The sequence below is a fragment of the Diceros bicornis genome, chromosome 10, assembly GCF_020826845.1.
Source record: "Diceros bicornis minor isolate mBicDic1 chromosome 10, mDicBic1.mat.cur, whole genome shotgun sequence".
In the NCBI taxonomy this organism is placed as follows: domain Eukaryota; kingdom Metazoa; phylum Chordata; class Mammalia; order Perissodactyla; family Rhinocerotidae; genus Diceros; species Diceros bicornis.
The window spans coordinates 5,562,277-5,589,679 of NC_080749.1; the positions used below are offsets into that span (position 1 = coordinate 5,562,277).

The 27,403-nt window shown below is 36.1% G+C and overlaps 1 protein-coding gene across 3 annotated transcripts in view; it reads left to right on the top strand.

The window, feature by feature from the left end:
* Positions 1–27,403, top strand: part of MAP3K2 (mitogen-activated protein kinase kinase kinase 2) — a 100,942-nt gene that overhangs the window by 40,203 nt on the left and 33,336 nt on the right. The window lies entirely within an intron of this gene.

Consider the following 27,403-nt stretch of genomic DNA (forward strand, 5'->3'; position numbering starts at 1 on the left):
TGGTATATATACACAATGGAATACTACTCAGCCATAAGAAACGATGAAATCCAGCCATTTGTGACAACATGGATGGACATTGAGGGTATAATGCAAAGTGAAATAAGTCAGAGGGAGAAGGTCAAATACCGTATGATTTCCTTCATTAAGTAGTAGATAATAACAACAATAAACAAACACATAGGGACAGAGATTGGATTGGTGGTTACCAGAGGGGAAGGGGGGAGGGAGGAGGGCGAAAGGGATAATTTGGTACATGTGTGTGGTGATGGGTTGTAATTAGTATTTTGGTGGTGAACATGATGTAATCTATGCAGAAATAGAAGTACAATGATGTACACCTGAAATTTTTACAATGTTATAAACCAATGTTACTGCAATAAACAAAAAATTAAAAAAAAAATACTTGTTTATCTTTTGGCAATTTCCAAATCCCTGAATATTTTTGGCAGTTTGTCCAGTTTTACTCTTATTTTGGGGGAGAAGTTTTGCTGATCTCTTTATTCTGCAGTAGCTGGAAGTCCAGCCAGCAAGTTATTTTTGTTGTCTTCAAAGTATGCCTTGAATCCATCTTTTTTTCATCTTCCCTGCTGCCATATTATTCCAAATGCTTTAATACATCATCATCTCCTTCTGAACCTTAAGTAACCTTATAACTAGTTTGTGCTTCTTCTTTGCCCACTTACAATTCATTCTTTTCTTTAAATAAACTTTTTAGTTTAGAAAAGTTTTAGATTTACAGAAATATTTCAGATAGCACCTAGGGTTCTCATACTCTGCCTAGTTTCCCTATTATTAACATCTTACATTGTTATGATATGTTTGTCACAACAAATGAATCAATATTGATATATCATTATTAACTAAGCTCCATACTTTATTCTGATTTCATTGTCCTTTCTCCATTCCAGGATTTTATGTAGGATGCCCCACATTGCATTTAGTTTTCATATCCCTTTAATTCCTCTGGATTGTGGCAGTTTCTCAAACATTCCTTGTTTTTGATGACCTTGACAGTTTTGAGGAATATTGATCAGGTATTTCATAGAATGTCTCTCAAATTTCATTTTGGCAGGTATTTTTATGAGTTTGGGGAGGAAGACCACAAAGGTAAAGTGCCATTTTCGTCACATTTCATCACATCATATCAAGAGTTGAGTATCAACATGACTTATCACTGTTGATGTTGGCCTTGGTCCCATGGCTGAGGTAGTGTTTGTTGTATTTCTCCATTTTAACGTTACTCCTCCCTCCTTTTACAAATGAAAACACACTAAGCATTCTTTTTTGCTCAACATATATATATATATATTTTTTTTTTTTTTAATTTTTATTTATTTATTTATTTTTCCCCCAAAGCCCCAGTAGATAGTTGTATGTCACAGTTGCACAGCCTTCTAGTTGCTGTATGTGGGACGCCGCCTCAGCATGGCTGGAGAAGCGGTGCGTCGGTGCACGCCTGGGGTCCGAACCGGGACCGCCAGCAGCGGAGTGCGCGCACTTAACCGCTAAGCCACGGGGCCGGCCCTCAACATATATTTTTAACTTTAAGCAGTCTTTGCTCAACATAAATAAATATCCATGTTTTGTTACATGTATCTGTAGTAATGCAAGTAAATCAACTAAATAACATTCAGTGCCTCAACTTGTAATGTATTTATCCATTCTATGATTGATACACATTTTCCGCTATTACTACATTTATTCAGCAGCCAAAGTGATATTTAAAAACATAAATGATCTTACTTCTGCTTAGACTATATTATTGGCTTTCCGTTGTACTACATATGAAATCCAAACTTCTTTAAGAACTTTCTTGGTTGTGGCTCCAGCTTACCTTCTCAATTTATTTCTTGCCACTCGCCCTTTGCTTTGTAAAGTATTAATCACACAGTCCTTCCTGCAGTTCCTGGAGCATGCCAAGTGTTTTGGGCATTTATATGTGCTATTCTTTAACCTTGAAAGTTTTTCCGCTGACTCTTCTTATGACTGGTACCTTCCCAGTTTTTAGAGATCTTACCTATTTACTCATTCACTGAGTTTATTTTCTTCATTGGCACTTTGTAGTTATTTGTTATGTCTTCCTTATTAAAATGTAAGCCCCAAAGCCCCAACAGGGACTTTGTTTTGTTTACTACTGTATATGTGGCATATAGTAGACGGACACTTAATAAAGTTTGGGTTTTTTTTTTTAAGAAATTAGTGAATAGTAGTCCTCAAAGTGCATGAAATGGAGATATTTATAATGTGAGTAGATCACTTAAGATACAAAATGAAATTCTACATTTTAGAAGTAAATGGTTGTATTTGAAAGAAAGCACAGTGTAGGATGAGTAAATTTTAGATTTGATTCTTGTTGGGATTTTGCAAAATGTAAGGGGTTTTTGGTATTTTTTAAATTGTAGTAAAATACAAGTAACACAATTTACCATCTTAACTATTTTAAAATATACAGTTCAGTGGCGTTAAGTGCATTCACATTGTTGTGCAGCCATCACCACCATCCATTTCCAAAACTCTTTTCATCTTGCAAAACTGAAACTCTGTACCCAGTAAACAGTAACTCCTCTTTTTCCCCTGGCAACCACCTTTCTATTTTCTGTTTCTATGAATTTGACTACTCTACGTACCTCATAGAAGTAGAATTATATAGTATTTGTATTTTTGTTGGCTGGCTTATTTCACTTAGCAAAATGTCCTCAAAGTTTATTCATATTATAGCATCTGTCAAAATCTCCTTCCTTTTTAAGGCTGAATAATATTCCATTGTATGTGTATACCATGTTTTGTTTATCCATTCATCTGTTGATGGACACTTGGTCTGCTTTCACTTTTTGGCTATTGTGAATAATGCTCCTATGAACATGGATGTACAAATATCTATTTGAGTCCTTGCTTTGAATTCTTTTGGCTATATACCCAGAAGTGGAATTGCTGGATGATATGGTAACTTAATGTAAAAATTTTTGAGGAACCACCATACTGTTTTCAGTAGTGACTGCACCATTTTACATTCTCACCAATAGTGCACAAGAGTTGCAATTTCTCCACATCTTTGCCAACATATATTATTTTCTGTTTCCTTGATAGTAGCCATCCAAATGGGTGTGAGATGGTATTTTGTTGTGCTTTTGGTTTGCATTTATTTCCCTAATGATTAGTGATGTTGAGCATCTTTTCGTATTCTTATTGGCCATTTGTATGTCCTCTTTGGAGAAATGTCTGTTCAAGTCCTTTGCCCGTTTTTCAATCATGTTATTTGTTTTTTTGTTGTTGAATTGTAAGAGTTCTTTATAATATTCTGGAAATTAACCTGTTATCAGATAAATGATTTGCAAATATTTTCTCCAATTCCATGGATTGCCTTTTCACTCTGTTGATTGTGTCCTTTGATACACAGAAGTTTAAAAATTTTTTAACAGCTCTATTGAGGCATAATTGATATAAAGATAACTGCATGTATTTAATGTGTACAGTTTTATGAGTTTGGACATATACAGACACCTCTGATTCCATCACCACAATCAAGGTAATAGACATATCCAACACCTCCCAAAGGTCTTTGTGTCCTCTCCTTTTTTTGGTGGTGGTAAGAACACTTAGCATGAGATCTACCTTCTGAACAAAATTTTAAGTGCCCAATACCATATTATTAACTATAGGCACTATGTTGTACAACAGATCTCCAGAACTTAATCATATAGCATAACTGGAACTTTATACCCATTGAATAACAACTCCCCATTTTCCTCACCTGCCAACCCACGACAACCACTATTTTATTCTCTGCTTCTATGAGTTTGACTGTTTTAGATACCTTATATAAGTGGAATCATGCAGTAATTGTCCTTCTGTGACTGGATTATTTCACTTAACATAATATCATTCAGGTTCATCCATGAGAAGTTTTTAATTTGGATGACCTCCGATTTATCTATTTTTTTCTTTTGTTGATGGTGTTTTTGGTATCACATCTAAGACATAGTTGCAAAACTCTCATGTCATGAAGCTTTTCCCTGATATTTTCTGTTAAGAGTTTTGTAGTTTTTACCTCTTACATTTAGGTTTATGATTCTTTTTGAGGTAATTTTTGTATTTGGTGTGAGGTGCAGTCTAACTTCATTTTTTTTGTGTGTGGAGATCTACTTTTCCCGTCACCATATGTTTAAAAAACTGTCCTTTCCCTATTAAATAGTCATAGCATCTTGTCAAAAATCATTTGATCATATACACAAAGATTTAATTCTGGACTCTATTCCATTGGTCTGCCTTTACAGCAGTACCACATGGTTTCAATTACTGTAATTTTGTAGTAAGTTTTGAAATCAGGAAATGTGAGTCCTCCAGTTTTGTTCTTTTTCAGGATTGCTTTAGCTATTCGGGGTCCCTTGAGATTCTGTATGAACTTCTGGATGGGTTTTTCTATTTCTGCCAAAAACATCATTGGAATTGTGATAGGGATTGCACTGAATCTGTAGATCACTTTGGGTAGTATTGACATCTTAATATTAAAGTCTTCTAATCTATGACATCTTAATATTAAAGCCTTCTAACCTATGGGATATGTTTCCATTATTTATGTCTTTTTAATTTCTTTAACCAATGTTTTGTAGTTTTTATTGTACAAGTCTTTTACCTCCTTGGTTAAGTTAGAGTATTTTACTTTTTTTGATACTATTCTATAGTCATGCATTGCTTAACGATGGGGATATGTTCTGAGGAATGTGTCATTAGGTGATTTCACTGTTGTGTGAACATCATAGAGTGTACTTAGGTAAACCTAGATGGTATAGCCTATACACACCTAGGTTACATGGTTTAGCCTATTGCTCCTAGGCTACAACCCCATACAGCATGTTACTGTGCTGAATACTGAAGGCAATTATAACACAATGGTAAGTATTTGTGTATCTAAATATATCTAAACATAGAAAAGTTACAGTAAAAGTATGGTATAAAAGATAAAAAATGGTACACCTGTATAGGGCACTTACCATGAATGGAGCTTGCAGGACTGGAAGTTACTCTGGGTGAGTCACTGAGTGGGTGGTGAGTGAATGTGAAGGCCTAGGACATTACTGTACACTATTGTAGACTTTATAAACACTGTACACTAAATTTATAAAAAATTTTTTTCTTTCTCCAATAATAAATTAACCTTAGCTTACTGTAACTTTTTTACTTTATACGCTTTTAAATTTTTTTTAACTTTTTGACTCTTTTGTAATAACACTTAGCTTAAAACACAAACATACTGTACAACTATACAAAAATATTTTCTTTCTTTATATCCCTATCTATAAGCTTGTTCCCATTTTAAAATTTTATTTTATTTTTTTACTTTTTAAACTTTTTTCTTAAAAACTAAGACACACACATTAGCCTAGGCCTACACAGGGTCAGGATCATTGATATCACTGTCTTCCACCTCCACATCTTGTCCCACTGGAAGGTCTTCAGGGGCAGTAACACGCATGGAGCTGTCATCTCCTGTGATAACAATGCCTTCTTCTGCAGTACCTCCTGAAGGACCCGCCTGATGCTCTTCTTGAGGAGGTGTCACTCTTTTCGAAAATCTGTTCATGGTGGTTTGCTTGGTTTGTTTCTTTTTTCCATCATAGTTTTCCTTGTAAGCAGATAATGCCTATGAACATTCCTCTCTATTAATGAAAACTTTCTGATGTTGGAGTCCATGATTTCAAACTTCTTAAGGAGCTTGTTGAGATTGCAAAAGTTTCTGCTAAATCCATCACTTTGAATTTTCTTGGGGGTTCTTCTTTTTCTTCTCCTGCAGTTTCCTCTTCTCTTGCCTCTTCTTCAGCTTTGCATTCCTGTTCCAGTTCCAACAATTCCTCAGTAGTCAGTTCCTCAGGAACCACCTCTAGGAGCTCCTCAATTTCATCCTCATCCACACCCAGGTTAAAGTTGTTTGCCATCTCAACCGCAGCCTTGTTAATTTTTGCAACCTCCTCATCCTTGGCAAATCCTTTGAAGTCATGGACGAACCTCTTGAATGTCTTTTTCCAAATGCCATTCATACACTCCTTGGTGACATCACCCCAAGCCCAAGCAAGATTCTTGATGCAGTCATAGATGTAATCCTTCCGGAATTTTATCAGTGTCTTCCTCAGTTGAAACAATAGCCTGGGCAAAGATCCTCCTCAAGTAGTAGGCATTAAAAACTGCTTTAACTCCTTGATCTATTGCTTGGATCAAAGAGGTGGTGTTTGGAGGGAGAAATACTGCTTTGATATTGGGATGAAGATCACCAATAAAAGGAGGATGTCTGGGAGCATTATCAACAATAAGCAAAATCTTGAAAGGTAGTTATTCTCCAAACAGTACTTCTCCATTTCGCTAGGATAGCAATTCAGGAGGGCATCTTGGGAGAGGAGCTGAGTCATCTGTGACTTCTTATTGTTCCTGTGGTACACTGGCAGTGTGTGCTTATTGACATGCTTGAAGGCCCTGGGTTTCTCACTGTGCCAGATCCCAAAGGGTTTCAATTTGTAGCCTACAGCATTGCCCCCAAGCAAGACTGTTATCCTGTCCTTGAAACCTGGCATTGACTTGGCCTCTTTATGGGTGAAAGTCCTTCCAGGTATCCATTTCCAGAATAGGGGGTTTCATCCATGTTGAATATTTGCTCTGGCAAGAAATTTTCCTCCACAATCAGCTTATCTAGAGTGGCTAAAAAATTCTTCAGCTGCCTTCACATCAGCACTCACAGACTCACCACTCCCTTTCACATTGTGTAATGAATAACGATTCTTGAATCACTTAAACCACCCAGAGCTAGCAGTAAATTCAACATCGTATGGGTCCAGCCTTTTCTTTCAACGTCACAGACAAGCTTTTTAGTTTGGCCGTGATTGTCCTTGTGCTAAGAGGGACACGCTTCTGTGTCTGGTCTTCAATTCAGGTCATTAGAAGTTTCTCCAAGTCTGATATAGGTTCGTCTTGAGTTTTTGTTAGTCTCATTGCCTTCAATGAAACAGATCCTTTAACAGCTTCCATCACTTTGTTCTTGTTCTTCAAGATCGTAGCCATGGTGGAATAGGACATGTCTGACTGGTGAGCAATAACCATCACTGATTTTCCACCTTTGTAGTCCTTAGTCACTTTTAATTTCATTTCCAGGTCAGTCATTCCATGTGTCCTCTTACTGGCAACATTAGTGGTGGATTTTATTCCCTTAGGGGCCACGATGAGCGCCCGATTAAATGAGGCACAAGAGCAAACGATGCGAGGCAAACATGAGATGTATGAGACTGCTGCCGGCGTACTGCGGCATACTGTTTGACAGTAAACTTTTTTTTTTTATAAGTAGAGAGTACACTCTAGAATGACAATAAAAAGTAGAGTACGGTAGGGGCCGGCCCGCTGGCATAGTGGTTGGGTTCACGTGCTCTGCTTTGGTGGCCCGAGGTTTGAAGGTTTGGATCCTGGGTGCAGACCGACGTATCGCTTGTCAAGTCATGCTGTGGCAGCATCCCACATAAACTAGAGGAAGATGGGCACGGATGTTAGCCCAGGGCCAGTCTTATTCAGGAAAAAGGGGAGGATTGGCATGAGATGTTAGCTCACGGCTGATCTTCCTCACATACACAAAAAAAGTATGGTATAGTAAATACATAAACCAGTAACATAGTCGTTTATTATCAAGTATTATGTACTGTACATAATTGTCTGTGCTATACTTTTATACAACTGGCAGTGCAGTAGGTTTGTTTATACCAGCATCACCACAAACATGTGAATAATGCTTTGAGCTAAAACGTTATGATGGCTATAGTGTCACTAGGCAATTAGAGTTTTTCAGCTCCATTATAATCTTATGGGACCACTGTTGTGTATACAAAACATTGTTGACCAAAATGGTGTTATGTGATGCAGGACTGTAAATGGAATTGTTTTCCTAATTTTATTTTCAGGTTTTTCATAGTTAGTTTATAGAAGTGTCACTCATTTTTATGTGTTTATTTTGTATCCTGCAGCTTTGCTGAATTTGTGTATTAGCTCCAACGTTTTTTGGTGTTTGTGTGTAATCTTTAGACATTTCTACATATAAGATCGTGTCACCTACAAACAGAGATAATTTTACTTCTTTCGTTCCAATTTGGATTCGTATTTTTTCTTTTTTGGCCTAATTCCTCTTACTAGAACTTTCGGTACTATGTTGAATAGAAGTAGCAGAGTGAGCATCCATGTCTTGTTCATAATCGGAGCAGGGAAAAGCTTAGGGGAAAGCTTTCAGTGTTTTACCATTGAGTATGATGTTAAGTATAGGCTTTTTAAAATATGGTCTTTATTATGTTTAGGAAGTTTTCTTCTATTGCTAGTTTGTTGAGTTTTTATCATGAAAAGATGATGGTGAATTTTTCTGCATCAATTGAGATGATCATGTGTTTTTTTCCCTTTCCTTCTGTTCATGTGATATATGACATTGATTTTTCATATGTTGAAGTATCCTTGCATCAGTAATCAATCCCACTTGGTTGTGGTCTATAATCATTTTAATATGCTGTTGAATTTGGTTTGCTAGTACTTTGTTGAAGATTTTTGCATCAGTATTCATAAGAGATAACTGGTTTATAGTTTCCTTGTAATGTGTTTGTCTAGCTTTGGTATCAGTGTAATGTTGACCTCACTAATGAGTTAGGAAGTGTTCCTTACTTTTCCATTTTTTGGGAGAGTTTCTGTAAATGTTTAATAGAATTCATCAGTGAAACTATCTGTCCTGGGCTTTTCTTTTTGTGAGGTTTTTGATTACTGATTCAGTATAGGTCTATTCAGATTTTCTATTTCTTCATTATTCAGTCTTGATGGATTTTGTGTTTCTAGAAATTTATCTATTTCGTCTAGGTTATACAGTTATTTGCATACAGTTGTTCACACTACTCTCATATGATCCTTTTTATTTCTGTAATGTTCCCTCTTTCATTTCTGATTTTAGTTATTTGAATCTTTCCTTTTTTCTTATTCTAGCTAAGGGTTTGTCAATTTTGTTTATCTTTGTGAAGAAGCAACTCTTGGTTTTATTGATTTTTCTCTATTTTTGTCTTCTATATTTTGTTTATCTCTGCTCTAATTTTTATTATTTCTTTCTTTATGCTAGCTTTGGGTTTAGTTTGTTCTTCTTTTTCTCGTTCTTAAGATGTAGAGTTAGGTTGTTGATTTGAAATCTTTTTTTAATGTAAGCATTTACTGCTATAAATTTCTCTCTTAGTACTGCTTATGTTGCATCCCATAAGTTTTGGTATGTTGTGTTTTCGTTTTCATTCGTTTCAAGATATTTTCTAATTTCCCTTGTGATTTCTTCTTTGACTCATTGGTTGTTTAAGAATTTGCTGTTTAATTTCCCTATATTTGTGAATTTTCCAGTTTTCCTTCTGCTATTGTTTTCTAGTTTTATTCCATTGTGACTGGAAAAGATACTCTGATTTCATTCTTATTAAATTTATTAAGACTTTTTATAGCCTAACATATGGTTTATCCTGGAGAATGTTTCATGTGGACTTGAGAAGAACATATATTCTGCTGTTTTGGGGTTGAGTGTTCTGTATATGTCTGTTAGGTTCAGTTGGTCTATAATGTTGCTCAAATCCTCTGTTTCCTTATTGATCTGTGTGGTTGTTCTGTCCATTATTGAAGTGGGGTATTGAGTCTCCTATTGTATTGTGTAGGTATGTCTATTTCTCTCTTTAATTCTGTCAGTGTTTGCTTCATACATTTTAGAGCTCTGATGTTTGGTGCATATATGTTTATATGTTTATAGTTGTTATATCTTCATTAATTGACCCTTTTTTCAGTATTTAATGTCCTCCTTTGTTTCTTGACAAAGTTTTTGACTTATAGTCTATTTTATCTGATATTAGTATAGCCACTAGCTCTTTTCTGGTTACTATTTGCATGGAATATCTTTTTTTTTTCTTTTCTCTTTAAACCTATTGTGTCCTTAGATCTCAAGTGTGTCTCTTGTAGACAGCTTTTTTAATCCATTCTGCCAATCTCTGTGACACATTTTGATTTCTTTCTCACTTCCTTTTTGTATATTCTATATTTTCTTTGTGATTAGCGTGGGGTTATATTACATCCTAAAGTTATAAGTTTGTTTTGAATTGAAACCAATTTAACTTCAAACATATACAAAAACTCTGTCCCTATACAGCTCTGTATGTACATTCACCCTGTTTGTTATCAATGTCACAAATTACATCTTTATACATTGTGTACCCATTAATGTAGATTTATAATTATTTTTGTGCATTTGTCTTTTGTATCCTGTAGAAAATAAAAAGTGGAGTTACAAACCAATATTGCAGTAATGTTGGTTTTTATATTTGCCCATGTATTTACCTTTACTGGAGATCTTTATGTCTTCATATGTTTTAAAGTTCTTTCATTTCAACTTGAAGAACTCCCTTTAGCACTTCTTGTAGGGCACTTCTAACGGTAATGAACTCACTCAGCTTTTGGTGGATATAGAATTCTTGGTTGGCAGTTTTTTCCCTTTAGCACTTTTAATATATTATCCCAGTGCCTTGTGGCCTCCAAGGTTTCTGCTGATAATCTTTTTGAGGATCCATTGTATGTGATGAGTCACTTTTCTCTGGCTGCTTTGAAGATTCTCTCTTTGTCTTTCAACAATTTAATCATATTGTGTCTTGATGTGGATTTGTTTCAGTTTATCCTACTTAGAATTTATGGAACTCCTTGGATTTGTAAATTCATGTCTTCTATCAAATTTAGGAAGTTTTTGGCCATTTTTTCTTGAGATAATCCCTTTGCCCCTTTCATTCTTTCTTCTTCTCGGACTCCTATAATGCTTATGTTGATGTTTCATAAATTCCTTATGCTCTGTTCACTTTTCTTCATTATGTTTTCTTTCTGTTTCTCAGTCTTGATAATTTTAAGTGTCCTGTCTTCAAGTTTGCTGGTTTGTCTTTTTGCTTAAATCTGCTGTTGAACCCCTTTACTGTATTTTTCAGCTCCAGAATTTCTATTTGATTTCTTTTTATAATTCCTATCTTTTTGTTCACAATCTCATTTTGTTTTATATATTGTTTCCCTTATTTCATTTTTTCTTTGCCCCTGTTTTTTTTTTTTTTTTAGTTCTTTAAATATATTTAGCACAGTTGTTTGAAAGTCTTTATCTATTAAGTCCATTGCGTATGCTTCTCTACGGCTGGTTTCTGCCAGTTTGCTTTCTTCTTTTGAATGGACCATGTTTTCCTGTGTGTGTTTTGTGTTTTTTTTTGTTACACTTCGTAATTTTTGTTGAAAATTGGTAATTTGAAAAAACAATCACTTCTCCCCATGTTTGCAGACTGGTTCTGTGTCAGACCAGTTCTTCACTAATTAGCTCAGTGTGCTCTGGGGTTTAGGATTACCCCAGTGTGAAGTCTTCTGGTCTTCTCAGACCTTTTCTGGGCATGCCTCTTGCCAAATCTCTCTGTGGCTTTTTTGATTCCTCCATATATACAGCTGCTTTTAGAGGTCTTAAATTCCCAAAGAATCTTACCCCAACTTCTCCTTGGGTCCCTAGATGTTCTACTGTATGTGTCTCTACCTGTAATCTCTTGTTCCAGGCATCTGCAGGTCTGTAGGCCCCTTGCAGTTTTCTGAGTAGTCCTGGCATCTTTTCTATCCCAGCTCTGAGTTAGGTAAAACAGAGAGCAGTCCTTCAAACCCCCAGCTGCTTAGAACATTGCAAAGAAGGTTTGCTCTGTTCCCTGTAGTTTGAGGGAGAGAATTGGGAACTGGGCTCCCGCTTCCTCCAGACCAAGACTGCACAGGGAGGGGTGGAGCAAGGTAAGTAAAAATGCCACAAAATTTTCTTTTATTTTGAATGTAGCTTTTACTTGATTGGATATTCACTTGGTTGTGTAGTCATTTGACTGTTTTCCAGAGTTCCTATAAGGTTACTTTTGTCAGCCTCTGGTTGTTTTTAAATGTTTCCATGGGGGAATTAGGGCTTGGAGCTTCACAGTCCATCGTGTTGCTGAGGTCACTCCTGAGTATCTCATGTCTTCATATTGCCTCATAATAGTTTATTATGTAGATATACACACATTTTTCTTATCAGTTCCTCAGTTGATGGACATTTGGATTGGTTCCATTTTTTGGCTCTTATAAATAATGCTGCAAAGAATCCATTCAGTTTTGAGGAAAAGATACTCTGCATCAAAATACCCTCTCCATTTTATGAAGCTTAAGTAATATTCTAGTAAGTGTCAATATAAATATATAATATATTTAAAATATATTTTTAAATAAACATTTATATATATATTTAGCAGTACATTGGCAGAATGGCATTAGTACATTGGCAGAATGGCATTAGTATTATTGTTAGAATTGCATCACTTTTTAGCACATCTGTCTCTGTTTAGTTTGTATTTTAATTTTGTCTGGAAATACTAATTGACGTTTACAGATATATAAAAATTAATTTGTTGCCCTCTGCATTATCTATTATTGTGTAACTAGTTTCCCCAAAACTCAAGGGTTTAAAACAGCGAACATTTATTATCTCACAGTTTATGTGGAGCAGGAATCTGGGCAAAGCTTACCTGGGTACCCTTGGCTCAGGATTTCTCACAAGGCTGCAATGAAGGTTTTGGCCAGGCTGCACTCATAGTAAGGCTCAACTGGGGGATCACCTGCCTCCCAGTTCATTCATTTGGCTGTTGGCAGGGCTTAAATCCTTGTTGGATGTTGGCTGAGACATCAGTTCTTTGCCATATGAGCCTTTCCATAGGGCAGTTTACAACATGCTGCCTGGCTTTCTTTAGAGTATGCCAGTGAGAGAGAGAGCAAGATGGAAGTCAGTCTTCTTGTAACCTAATCTTAGAGATGACATCTCATCATTTTTTTCATGTTTCTTTTTTAGAAGTGTCACTAGGTCCAGCTGCACTTAACAGGAGGACATTACACAAGAGCATGAATACCAGGAGATGGGATCGTTAGGAGCCATTCCAGAAGCTGCCTACCACTCCCTCTAATAAGTTTTCAGTGTGCCATCTTTTTGAAATGAACGCTTATAGTGGAGATTATGGACAGTGAGGAACATTGTGATATAAAGGCTTTTTCTTAGTCTAAGCCTAAGTTATCTTAGATAAATGTTATAAGTTGTGGGTGACATGAAGTGTGTGGTCGGTATAAATTATTTTCTCTTTTGAAAGTTTCAAAAGATTATGGAGTGTTAATGATATTTCACTATAAAGCAGTTTTTGTTTTTAGCATGTTTTTGTGAGTTTAGTGTTTTAGAAAGTTGTTTGCATTATTGAGTTCCAGAAATAGGTTACTTTAAGTGTGTTTTGATTAGATCCTGGAATGAGAATGATTGTTAGACAAAGGATACATTTCAGAAAATAAAACCACGTGTAATCAAAGTTAAAAAAATTTTTTTAAATGATACATGGAATGTAAGTCATCTTTGCTTTAGATTGAATTTTTATGGGCTGAAATGTCATGAATGCTCTCAATTTCCTGTTGATTTCTCACAGTGCTTTCATACATGTCTTTTAACTTGTAATTTATTTATACCAATAGAATGGAATGAGTCTTCTAATCATTATTAGCTTCTTATAAATGTGAAAGTCAATATCTTGTTAGAACAGTTTAACACATTTAGATTGAGTACCAGTTTTGACTGTCATTTGTAGGTGAAGACAAAGAGGTAAATAAGATTTGGTTTGGTGTCAGTGAATTCATGATCTAATTGTGGATAATGGTGGGCTTAATTATAATGAAATACACTTATTTTAATAAAACAAATAGTTTTAGTACAGTATGGTAAATGCTACAAACAATTGGGTATTTCTTACCTATGTTTTAATGACGTATCTCTGTTAATATCCATGACATTACAGCAGTGTCTTTTTCTTTACTAGTCTATGGGCTTTTTGAGTGTGGAGTGCAAGACTTTGTCTTAATATCTCACTAATTTTCTTTAGTAAGAAAATTTGTGCAGACCTTTTGTTTCCTGTTCTTTTAGATTCAGTTTTCTATCTTGGCAAGCCATTTCCTCTCCTGACTCCTGTCCTCCATCCCCCACCTCTCACTTTTTTGTCTTCTGTCATTCATTCTAAAATCTGCAGCAGCTTTTATGAGCCAGGCACTGTTCTTAGCGTAGGAGGTGCAGTGATCAACCAAATCAACAAAGTGTCTGCTTTTAAGGCACTCACATGCCAGTGGGGGTGGAGGCACAATAAATAAGTAAATTAATTAAGTTAAAAGTATTTTTATATCATCATAAGTGCTATCAAGAAGCAAAAATTGAATGATAAAACAAAATAATACGGTGAGTAGGGGGAATGTTTTAGATTAGATCGTCACAGAAGTTCTCCTGGAGATCTGAGCAGCCATTTAAAGACTTGAGGGAAGACCATTAGGTGTAGAGGAAGTAAGTGCAGAGGCCCTAAGGTGGGTGTTATGACCTGAGCTAAGTCAAATTGGTCATGCTCAATTGTGTTCTTTTAGGTGGATAAAGGTAGCTACCATTAGATAAAGTTAAGTGAAGATCGGCTGCCTTCTTTATGATCTATTAGCTTATAATGAAAAAAAACCTTAGACCAGATTCTGCCATATATAACAGACACTTATTTCACCAACAAATTCAAAAATAGTAAGTGCCATATATTTTATAAACTTGATAACTTCCCAGCTTTCTGTCCTTTAGGTACTTATACCTAGCATGAAAAGTTCACTTAATATATAGATGCAACAAAATGCTAGAGGCAGGAGTTGGTTAATCTTATAAGTGGCATCAAATAACCAGAATCCTCAAAATGAATGACTGGCCTTGGGTACTATATCTTTAAGAGTATAGGCTTTTACACATTGTTCATGCAAGGTATTTTAGCCAGTATGGTGTTTTATTTTAGCCAGTCCCTATATTTGAACCCCACCAATTTCATGAATGAAAACTCATTTCTGATATCTTTTATGCCAAATAAAAACATATAACACACACACTTTTATTATTCATTATGCACATAGCAAAGGTTCTGATGTTGGGAATAAAGGGAATAAAGAACCAGTAGTAACTGGAATGTAGCCTTTCTGAATAAATAATAACTGTTCATGTTCCAGTTTTGTCAGTTGACCTAATAATGGCCTTTATAGCATTGTCTCCCTCTGATACAGGGTCCAGTCTAGTGTCAGGATCCATTTCATTATCATGTCTCTTTACTCTCCTTGAGTCTGCAACATTTCCATAGCCTTTCTTTGACTTTTGTCTTATTGACATTTTTGAAGAATGCAATCTTCCTTTTTGTTTAAATATAGTGTTTCTCATTCTGTATTTGTCTAAAGTTTCTTCATAATTATATTTAGGCTGTGCATTCTCAGAAAACTGCTTAGTTGATGTTGTGTCCTTCCCAGGGTATTACACCTGGAAACACAGGATGTACATCTGTCCTTCACACGTGATATTAATTTTAATCACCTTGTTAAGGAGTTGCCTGAATTCTCCACTGTATACTTACTGACTGCATTAAATTTATTTGAGTAAAGATACCATAAACAAAGTGTAGGGATGAGACGCAGACCATAATGACTCTATCCAACAAAGTTTTTGTATCCAAAATTTTAAAATGTGCAAAAGACTTAATCACATTACAAAAGAGGATATCAAAATAGCTGGTGAAGTAGTGAAATGGTACTGAACATCATTAACATCAGATAAATGTAAATTAAAACTGTAGTGAGATATTACACAACCACCAGAATGACTAATAGGGTTGGTGAGGATGTGGAAGAACTGGACCTCTCTTACATTGCTGGTGGGAGTATATAAATTGACACAGCCACTTTGCAAAAATGTTTGGCCTTATTTGCCAAAACTAACTATATATGTGTCTTAAATATGCTTTTTTTTTTTTTTTAGGAAGATCGGCCCTGAGCTAACATCCATGCTAATCCTCCTCTTTTTGCTGAGGAAGACTGGCCCTGAGCTAACATCTATTGCCAGTCCTCCTCCTTTTTTTCCCCTTTTTCTCCCCAAAGCCCCAGTACATATTCGTATGTCATAGTTGCACATCCTTCTAGTTGCTGTATGTGGGATGCGGCCTCAGCATGGCTGGACAAGTGGTGCGTCGGTGCGCGCCCGGGATCCGAACCTGGACTGCCAGTAGCGGAGCGTGCGCACTTAACCGCTAAGCCATGGGGCCGGCCCTTATATGTGTCTTAGAGACCTAGCAATTCCTTCCTGTGTATATATCCAATGGAAATATATGTTTATGTTTACCAAAAGTAAACATATTATTCAGGTATAGTCAAATAATGGAATATTATTACACAGCAATGAAAGTGAACAAAATACCCATACAGATAATGTGGAAGGATTTTAGAGACATAATAGATATTGAGTGAAAATAAATTCAGAAGAGTGTGTCTTGTATGATTCAATTAATATGACATTTAAAAAGAGGCAAAACTAATCTATGGTAATAAGTGTCAAGATCATGATTACTCTTGTGGGGAAAGGGTGAACTGACTGGGAATGGGTACAAGGGAGCCTTCATGGGTGCTGGAAAATGTCTATATTTTTATCTGTTTGGTGGTTATGTGGGTAAATGCATATGTAAAATATATATCTAAAATTTGTGCACTTTATAATAGATAAGTTCTCCATTCAAAAAATTGGAGTGATAGGTAGAAAAATGTATTCTGCCTTTTTCTGTATGCTTGAAATGTTTTATAATTAAATAAGAATAAAATTATGCTGTGAATTTTTGACTGTCAACACTAATAGAAAACAAATTTGAATTATCAAAAAACGTGGTAATAGTCAAGTACTTGTTTGCCTTTGGAATATGCTCTTATTGTAGGCTTGAGATGTGATTCAATCCAGAACAACATTCAGTTGTTCAAAAGAGGTGCACAGTGTTTCTCAGACTGTCCTGGCTATTACATCCTTTTTGTTGCAACCGGTTTGGTCCTTGTGTAAGGTAAATATTTTGAGCCTGCATCAAACCTAACAGTTTTTTTGTAGGTTTTTTCATAGATTTCATAGAGCTCATAGTTCAGGAGCTCAGGTGCTGTTATATTATTATGAATACTGAGAAAATGAACTTCTCTCTCATGTCTTTCCCCAGAGAAAGATGAGAATAGGTGCTTTAGTTCCCAGGGTTTCCCTGCACGTGTGCGCACTCACACGTGTGTTTGTGTATGTTGAGTGAGTGGTGGGGTTTAGGTTGAAGCTTCAAGGAAAAAAGCAGAGGGCCAACTATCAATAAAGCAAGTCATTGACAACGTATATATGCTCTCAGGAGAGTGGAATGCTGGAATAACTGAGTAGATACTGGCACTGAATTGAGAAGTCTGATATAGCTACATTTGTAGCAGTTAGCCTGTGTTACCCACAGACAATTGACAGAAGAAAAGTTAAAATAACTTGTGGATAAGACCTTTCAGGTACAGGTGTGATTCACCTTTGCTTAGCTTTTTCCTGTTAATTTGTTGTACACTTAATTTTGTAATTTTTTTCATGTTTTTGCCAGTTTTAGCCTCAGAATATTGTTAAAAGTACCATAGTTGTATATATGAATGTAACTTGGAGCTGATTGCTATTAGTTTTATGCTTCCTTAGCTGTTGTGGTTTGGGCAATTTCTATTGCTTTTCCTGAAAGGGATGTTATTGATTTGTTTAATTGGAAAAGTTTTAGTTTTTATAGTATTTTATTTCTGAGATTTGTCTTAAACATTTTAAGTTAAAAACTTTGAATTAAAGGAGCCAGCCCTGTGGCCTAGTGATTAAGTTCGGCAGGCTCTGCTTCAGCGGCCTGGGTTTGGTTCCCAGGTGCAGATCTACACCACTCATCGGCGGCCATGCTGTGGCGGCAACCCACATACAAAATAGAGGAAGATTGGCACAGATGTTAGCTCAGGGCAAATCTTCTTCAGCAAAAAAACCCCCCAAAACAAAAAAACTTTGAAAAATTCAATTGAGGGGCCGGTCCCGTGGCTTAGTGGTTAGGTGCTCACGCTCCACTGCTGGCGGCCCGGGTTCGGATCCCGGGCTCGCGCTGATGCACCACTTCTCCGGCCATGCTGAGGCCGCGTCCCACATACAGCAACTAGAAGGACGTGCATCTATGACATACAACTATCTACTGAGGCTTTGGGGAAAAAAATAAATAAAAAAAAATTAAAAAAAAAAAAAAAGGAAAGAAAAATTCAGTTGAGAATTTAAATTTGTAGAAAGAGAATGTACTGAATAAAACTTCCTCAACCACTTGGTGGTGTTCTCTATGTGTATATTGTAGAGTAGGAGAACTTCCCATGCTAGCTGTTTTCCCAAAAGGTGAACTGGAGTGACATACAGTATTATAGAAAGTCTTCTTGAATGAGAAATAAGAAATGGGTATTCAGGTCCTAACTTTGCCCAGTCTTATGATCTTGAGTAAATTATATTATCCTTTTGGCCCTCAGATCTCTCATTTATAAAATAGAGTTCTTAGACTAGATCTCTGTTTCTCAACTATTTAAAAGTTAGCCCTAAACTTGCCTTGATTAAAAAGCCCTAAAAACTCATACAGCATAGTGGTTGCCTTTAGATGTGGTACTGATAGGGTGATGAAAGGAGCGTTTTCATGTTTTATGTTGTATTCCATGTATTAATATAATTAAATTTTTTCTTTGATAATCCTTTAATGTTATTTGACATTTCAAAATAATATTAGAACTAAAAAGAAATTAAAGCAGTTGTAATGTTTAATTTGTTTTTTCAAACTGTATGTATGCAGCCCCCAACAGAGAATTACTAGAATACGTCAGTGGTTGCAAAGTGGCAGCGTGAAAGGAAAATACGCACAATGGTTTTTGTAAAAATATGAGTTAGTTGCTGATATTTGAAAATGAGATCTCACATTAAGTTTGAAGCTTTCTGAAAATCAGCATATCTGATAATAACTGAGCCTGAATTCCTGTAGACAGCTGTTGACTGAAGCTGAGTAGCTGTTGCTCCTTTAGATGGGCAAATGATCTCTAGTTATTCAGAGAATCTGCCACTTCTTTTATCTCTTTCCTTCCTTCCTCACTCCCTTCCTTTCTCCTGAGATATAATTCATATACCATGAAATTCACTTTTTCAAAGTATACAATTCAGTAGGTTTTAGTATATTCACAAAGTTGTGCAACCATTACCACTGTCTAATTCCACAGTATTTCATGACCCCTCTTTGTGCCTGTCTGCAGTCATTCCCTATTTCCCGTACTCCAGCCCTAGGAAACCACTAATCTGTTTTGTCTCTATAGATTTGAGTATTCTGGACGCTTCATATAAATGCAGTCATACAGTATGTGGCCTTTTGTGTCTGGCTTATTTTACTTAGCATGTTTTCAAGGTTTATACATGTTGCAGCACTTCATTCCTTTTAATGACAGAATATGACTGAGTAATATTCCATTGTATGGATATGTACCATTTGTTTATCCATCCTTCAGTTGATGGACATTGAGTTTTCGCTTTTTGGCTCTTGTAAATAATGCTGTATTGAATGTTAGTGTACAGGTTTTTCTGTGGTTATATGTTTTCATTTCTCTTGGGTATATACCCAGGAGTAGTGGAAATAGTGATTCATATGGTTCCAGTTTCTCCACATCTGCGCCAACAGTTGTTATTGTATGTCATTTTGATTATAGCCATCCTAGTGGGTGTAAAGTGGTATGTCGTGGTTTTGATTTGCATTTCCCTGATGACTGATGATGTTAAGCATCTTCTCAAGTGCTTATTGGCCATTTTTATATCGTCTTTGGAGAAATCTATTGAAATCCTTTGCCCTTTTTATAATTGGGTTGGTTGTCTTATTATTGTTCAGTTGTAATAATTGTTTATATTAGACCCTTATCGTCAGTTACATGATTTGAAAATATTTTCTCCCATTCTGTGGGTTGTCTTTTCACTATCTTGATAGTGTCCTGTGCACAAAAATATTTAATTTTGATGAAGTCCAATTTATTTTTTCATTTGTTGCTTGTGCTTTTGGTGTCACATTTAAGAAACCATTGCCTAATCCAAGGTCGTGAAGATTTATATCTCTGTTCCCTCCTAAGAGTTTTATAAATTTAGCTTTTACATTTAGATCTTTGATCTATTTAGAGTTAATTTTTGCATATTGTGTGAGGTAGGGGTCCAGCTTCATGCTTTGTTCCGCATGTGGATATCCAGTTGTCCATTGCCGTTTATTGAAGACTGTTCTTTCCCCATTGTCTTGGCCCCTTTGTCAAAAGTCATTTGACCATAGATGTTTGAGTTTATTTCTGGACTCTCAATTGTATTCCACCAGTCTTTATCCTTATGTCAGTACTCCCACTATTTTGATTGCTATGGCTTTGTAGTAAATTTTGAAATCAGGAGTGTGAGCTTTCCAACTTTATTTCTCTTTTTCAATATTGTTTTGGCTATTCAGGCCCCCTTGTAGTTCCTTATGAATTTAAGGATCAGCTTTTCCATCTCTGCAGAAAAGGCCATTGGAATTTTGATAGAGAATTGCATTGAATCTGTAGATCACTTAGGGAGTATTGCCATCTTAAAAATGATATCTTCCAGGGGCCGGCCCTGTGGTGTAGTGGTTAAGTTGGCGCGCTCTGCTTCAGCAGCCTGGGGTTCACGAGTGCGGATCCCGGGTGCAGACCTACATCCCACTCATCAAGCCATGCTGTGGTGGCGTCCCACGTACAAAATAGAGGAAGATTGGCACAGATGTTAGCTCAGTGCCAATCTTCCTCACCAAAAATAAATAAATAAAAAAATAATATCTTCCAGTCTGTGAACATGGGATGTCTTTCTGTTTGTTTGTTTGTTTATTTTTATTTATTTATTTAATTTTTTTGTGAGAAAGATCGGCCCTGAGCTCACATCTGCCAGTTCTCCTCCTTTTTTGCTGAGGAAGACTGGCCCTGGGCTAACATCCATGCCCATCTTCCTCTACTTTATATGGGACGCTGCCACAGCATGGCTTGACAAGCGGTGCATCGGTGCGCACCCGGCATCCCAACCGGCAAACCCTGGGCCGCCACAGTGGAACGCGTGCACTTAACCGCTTGCGCCACTGGCCTGGCCCCATTTCTGTATATTTAGATGTTTCAGTTTCTTTCAGTAATGTTTTGTAGTTTTCAGTGTACAAGACTTGTGTTTTTTTGTTAAATATATTCCTAAGTACTTTATTCTTTTTGATGATATTATAAATGGAATTTATTTCTTAATTTTATTTCTATATTGTTCACTGCTAGTGTATAGAAATACAGCTTATGTTTGATTGTTGATCTTATATCTTGCAACTGTGCTGAACTTGCATTAGCTTTAATAGTGTTTTTGTGAACTTTTTAGGGCTTTCTGTATACAAGATTGTCACTTGCAAATAGGGATAGTTTTACTTCTTATCCAATCTGGATTCCTTTTATTGCATTTTCTTGCCTCATCTTCTGCCTAGAACCTCAAGTACAATATTAAATAGGAGTGACAAGACTGGACATCTTTGTCTTGTTCCTGATCTTAGGGGGCATGCATCCAGTCTTTCACCATTAAGTATGATGTTAGCTATGGGTTTTTTCATGGATGCCCTTGATCAGCTTGAGGAAATTCACAGTCTTTTGAGCATTAAGGACAGTTGGATTTTTGTTCATTTATTTTTTTTATTTTTTTTTGTGAGGAAGATCAGCCCTGAGCTAACATCCGGTGCCAATCCTCCTCTTTTTTTTTTTTTTTTTTTTTTGCTGAGGAAGATTGGTCTTGAGCTAACATCCATGCCCATCTTCCTCTACTTTATATGGGACGCTGCCACAGCATGGCTTGGCAAGTGGTGCGTTGGTGCACGCCTGGGATCCGAATCTGTGAACTCCAGGCTGCTGAAGCAGAGTGCGTGCACTTAACTGCTTGTGCCACCGGGCCGGCCTGACAGTTGGATTTTGACACATGTGTTTTCTGTGTCTACTGAGATGATCATTTGGTTTTTGTCCTTTATTCTATCAATGTGGTTTATTACATTGATTTTTGTATGGTGAACCTATGTTGCTTTTGTGGGATATATCTCACGTTTATGGTGTATAATTCCTTTTTTTATGTTCTGGATTAAGTTTGCTATTATTTTATTGAGGGTTTTTATATCTGTATTCACAGGAGTATCAATTTGTAGTGTTCTTATAATGCCTTTGTCTGGTTTTGTTATCAGAGTAATACTGGCTTTAGTATTCTCTCCCTTCTTTTTTTTTTTTCTTTTTGTAATGATTAGTGGTAATTCTTCCTTAAATGTTTGAAGCCATCTGGTCCAGGACTTTTGTTTGTGGAAAGTTTTTCATTTCTAATTCAATTAATCTCTTTACTTTTTATAGTTCTATTCAGATTTTTAAGTTTCTTAGTGAGTTGGTTTTGATAGTTTCTTTCCAGTAGTTTGTCTGTTTCATCTAGGTGATCTCCTTTGTTGACCTACAGTTGTGCATAGTAGTCCTTTATCCTTTTCATTTCTGTAAGGTTGATAGTAATGTTTCTTTAATTCCTGAGTTTAGTTATTTATGTCTTCCCCCTTTTTCTTGTTTAGTCTAGCTAAAAGTATGTCAATTTTATTGATCTTTTCAAAGAACTAATTTTTTGTTTCATTGATTTTTAAAATTTCTATTGTGTTTTTATTTTCTAGTTTATTTATTTCCACTCTAATCCTTTTTGGTTTTTTTTCCTTCTGCTTGTTTTAGGTTTAAAATGCTTTTCTTTTTCTAATGTCTTAAAGTTGAAGGTTAGGTTATTGATTTGATATCTTTATGGATTTTTAATGTAAACATTTGCAGTTATAAATTTCTCTCTTAAGTGCATCCAGTAAGTTTCAGTATGTTTTTTTTTCATTTTCAATCATCTCAAAGTATTTTCTAATTTTCCTTATGACTGTTTTTTTGACTGACATTGGTTCTTTGGGAATGTGTTGTTTAATTTGTACATATTTGTGAATTTCCCAAATTTTCTTCTGTTATCAATTTATAATTTCATTGCATTGTTGTCAGGGAACATACTTCATATGACTGCAGTCCATTTACACTTACTGAGATCAGTTTTATTGCCTAACATATGGTCTGTTCTAGAAGATGTTCTACATACATTTGAGAAGAATGTGTATTCTGTTTTGGAGTTGAGTGTTCTATAGATGTCTATTAAGTTTAGTAGTTTTATAGTCTTATTCAAGTCTTCTGTTTTCTCATTGGTTTTCTATCTACTTCTTTTATTCATTATTGAAAATGGGACATTGAAATGCCTATTATTTTTGAATTGTCTGTTTCTTGTTTCAAGTCTATCATTTTTTTCTTTAGATATTTTAAGACTCTGTTGTTAGGCACATACATGTCTATAATTACTATATCTTGTTGGTGAGTTGGCCATTTTTTCGTTATAAATGTCCTTCTTTGTCTCTAATAACAATTTTTACATTATATTCTATTTTGTCTGCTATTAGTATAGCCACTCCATGTCTCTTTTGGCTGCGGTTTATATAGTATATTTTTTCTGTCTTTTTGCTTTCAGCCTATTTTGTCTTTGAATCTAAAGTGTGTCTGGGGCCAGCCTGGTGGTGCAGTGGTTAAGTTAGGCACACTCTGCTTTGGCAGCCCGGGGTTCACAGGTTCAGATCCCAGTTGTGGATCTACACCACTCATCAAGTCATGCTGTGGTGGTGTCCCACATACAAAAATGGAGGAAGACAGGCACAGATGTTAGCTTAGGGCCACTCTTCCTCAAGCAAAAAGAAGAAGATTGGCAACAGGTGTTTGCTCAGGGCCAATCTTCCTCACCAAAAAAATAAATAAATAAAAGTAAAGTGTGTCTGTATACAGCATATAGTTGGATCATGTTTTTTTAATCTATTCTGCTAATCTCAGCCTTTTTACTGGTTCGTTCATTCCGCTTATATTTACTGTAATTACACATAAGGTAGGATTACATCTGCCATTTTAAATTTGTGTTATGTCTTTTTTGTTCCTTTTTTTGTTTCATTATTCCTCCATTCCTGCTGTCTTTTGTGTTAAATAGATATTTTCTAGTGTGCCATTTTAATTTCCTTATTTCTTTTGCTATTTTTTAAAATTTATTTTTTAGTGGTTGACTTGGGGATTAAAATTAACTTCTCAACTTAAAACAGTGTGGTTTGGGTAATACCAACTTAATTACAGTGGTATACAAACACTTTTATATAACTCCATACCTCCCCTTTCCTTTGTGCTATTATTATTATACTAAGTATAATATATTGTATGCCCAGCAACACACTTATTATTGCTTTATGAAATTTCTTTAAACCTGTGTATTAGTTCCCTGTTGCTGCTTGTGTGGAAAAGAGTTAACATAGCATGCTCACTGCTTGTCCTTAGAATGAACTGTTTATGAGGTCTACCCTTGGCTGGCACCTGAGAACTTGGATTTCAGGAAGATTCTCATCTGCCTGACTGATAAGAATGGTACACTGTGCCTAAACTGCTTTCACAAAGAATATAGTTTATGCTGAACACTGTTTTTTCTGGGAGTCTGGAATTTTGGTATGTGCTAGGCAGAGGGTGCCTATCTGCTCAGCCCCTAATAAAAACCCTGAGTGCTGAGTCTCTAATGATCTTTCCTGGTTGGTGACATTTCATATGTGTTGTCGTAACTCATTGCTGGGGGGAATTAAGTGTGTCCTAGGTGACTCTACTAAAGATCCTTAGGAGTTTGCTTCTGGCTTCCCCTGACTTTGTCCCATGTGCCTTTTCCCTTTGCTGATTTTGCTTTGTATTCTTTCACCATAATAAATTATAGCTGTCAGTGACTATATTGCTGAGTCCTGTGAGTCCTCTAGCACGTTATTAAACAAATCTTGAATACTCCCTACCTACTGCTGTTATTACCACAAATTTGGTGGCTTAAACAACATAAGCTTGTTACCTTAAAGTTTTGGAAGTCAGAAGTCTGAAATGAGTTTTATTGGGCTAAAATAAAGGTGTCAGCATGGCTATGTTCCTCTAGGCTCTAGGGGAGAATCCATTTTCTTGCCTTTTCCACCTTCTAGCAGCTGCCTGCATTCATTGGCTCGTGGCCACCTCTTTCCATCTTCAAAGCCAACAATGACTGGTCAAGCCTTTCTTATGCAGCATCGCTTTGACACTCGCTTTCCTGCTTGTTCCTTTCATTTATAAGGACCCCTGTGATTATGTTGGGCCTAGCCAAATAATCCAGGATAATCTTCCCATCTTAAATTTCTTGATTTATCATATCTGCAAAGTCCCTTTTGCCATGTAAGGTAATATATATGCAAACGTTTTAGGAATTGGGATGTGGACATCTTTGTGATGGACCATTTTTGTACCTACCAAGTTAGATAGGAGAAATAAAGAGCTAGAAAGAAAAAATACATTTATGTTGTCTTTTATCTTTACTTACATAATCATCCTTACTGGTGCTTTTTCTGCATGTGGATTGGATTTACTGTCCAGTGTCCTTTCATTTCAACCTGAAGGACTTATTCTGTATTTCATGTAGTGTTAAGTCGGGTTGTGACGAATTCTCTGTGTTGATTTATCTAGGAATGTCTTAATTTTGTCTTCAGTTTTGCAGGATGGTTTTGCTGGATTGATTTCTTGGTTGACAGTCTTTTTCTTTCAGCACTTTGAATATGTCATCCCTCTGCCTTCTGGCCTCCTAGGTTACCAATGGGAAATCAGTTAGCATCCCTTGTACCTTCTGAGTTTCTTTTCTCTTGCTGCTCTCAAGATTTTGTCTTGCAACAGTTTACTTATGATGTGTCTAGGTGTGGATCACTTTGATTTTATTCTATTTGGAGTTTTTTGAGCTTCTTGGTTATGCAGATTGTTTTTCACCAAATTTGGGTAGTTTCTGGCCATTATTTCTTGAAATATTCTTTCTGCCCCTTTCTTTTTCTCCTCTTCTCTTGAGACTCCCATTATGCATTTGTGGGTGTGCTTGATGGTTTCAGTTGTTGTACTTTCTAACTCCAAAATTTCTATCTGGTTCCTTTTTATATTTTCTGTTTCTTTACTGATACTGTTTGATGAGACATCATTCTCATACGTTCTTTAGTTCTTTAGACATGGCTTCTTTAGTTCTTTGAACATATCTAAAATAGCTGATTTAATGTCTTTATCTAGTTAGTCCAACATTTGGGCTTCCTCAGAGTCAGTTTCTGTTGATTGCTTTTTCTCTGTCTATGGACCATACTGTCTTTGTACGTCTCATAATTTTTTCTTAAAAATGGACATTTTAAATATTGTAACACCTCTGGAAATCAGATTCTTCTCCCTCCCCAGTGTTTTTTGTTTATCATTCTTATTTGTTAGTGACTTTCTGGAACTGATTTTTTAAAGTCTGTATTCTTTGTTCTGTGTGGTCATCGAAGACTGGTCAGTTAGTTTAGTTGTCAGCTAATGATTAGACAGAGATTTCCTTAGATGCCCGGAACCAGTAAGTCTCACAGTCTTTTTTGAGAGGTTCTCTCTGTACTTGCTGGAGCTGGCCTTTGTCATTTTCCCAGGCATTTACAACTCCACCTTAGCCTTCACTTACTGCTGCACAGAACCTCAAGGTGAAAGCCTAGGGCCTTCTTAGGCCTTTCTTGAGTATGCAACAGCTCTGGGCATTTGTGTGACTTCTGGATTCTCAGGAATCTGTTGGAACTTTTCAAAGCTCCCTATTGACAAACTAAAAGAATTTTTCATCTCATTCCTCAGCTTTTCTAAAAAAATTTTTTTTATTATTCTATTGTTTGTCCTAACTGCTCTCCCTTTCCTCAGACAGTTGAGATGTGCAATAGTTGCCCCTGATTGATTTCAACAAATGCCCCAAGCTCTTTGCACTGGAAGAGCTTTGAGTCAGGTTAAATAAAGCCAGTCTTTCAAGAGAAGTCTACCAGCCAACCACTAAACAGGTCAAATAATGATTTTTTGGGGGAATCAGACTTTAAAGGTATTCCCATCCTATTCTGGCCTCTCCAGTGGCTGCCAGGCTGTTCATCTGCACCGTGACTGTGGGCTGTTGGTTTACATTGCAGAGGGTAGGGGGATAGGAATAGGGAAGGTCAGAATACCACAAGGCTCTCTCTTTTTACCGAGATTCTTAAATGCTGCCCAGATTGCTGTAAGCCTTTGATTAATTCCAGAGTCCTGAAAAAGTTGATTCTGACAATTTTTTCTTTTATGGAGGAGAGATTTTTTTGTAGGTCTTTACTATTTTTGTTGATGTCCTCCCTTTTGTCTCAAACATGACCTTTTCTACTCATCTTTATATCTGCCATTGCCCTGTAGGAATTTAAGTTTATTAGATTAACTTTTAGGATTTTGACTCTCAAAAATTCTGTTTTTTTTCTAGCTTAGACAGAAGCCTGAAAAATACTGAAATTAAATTTGATATAAAATAATACTGATCTTTAGT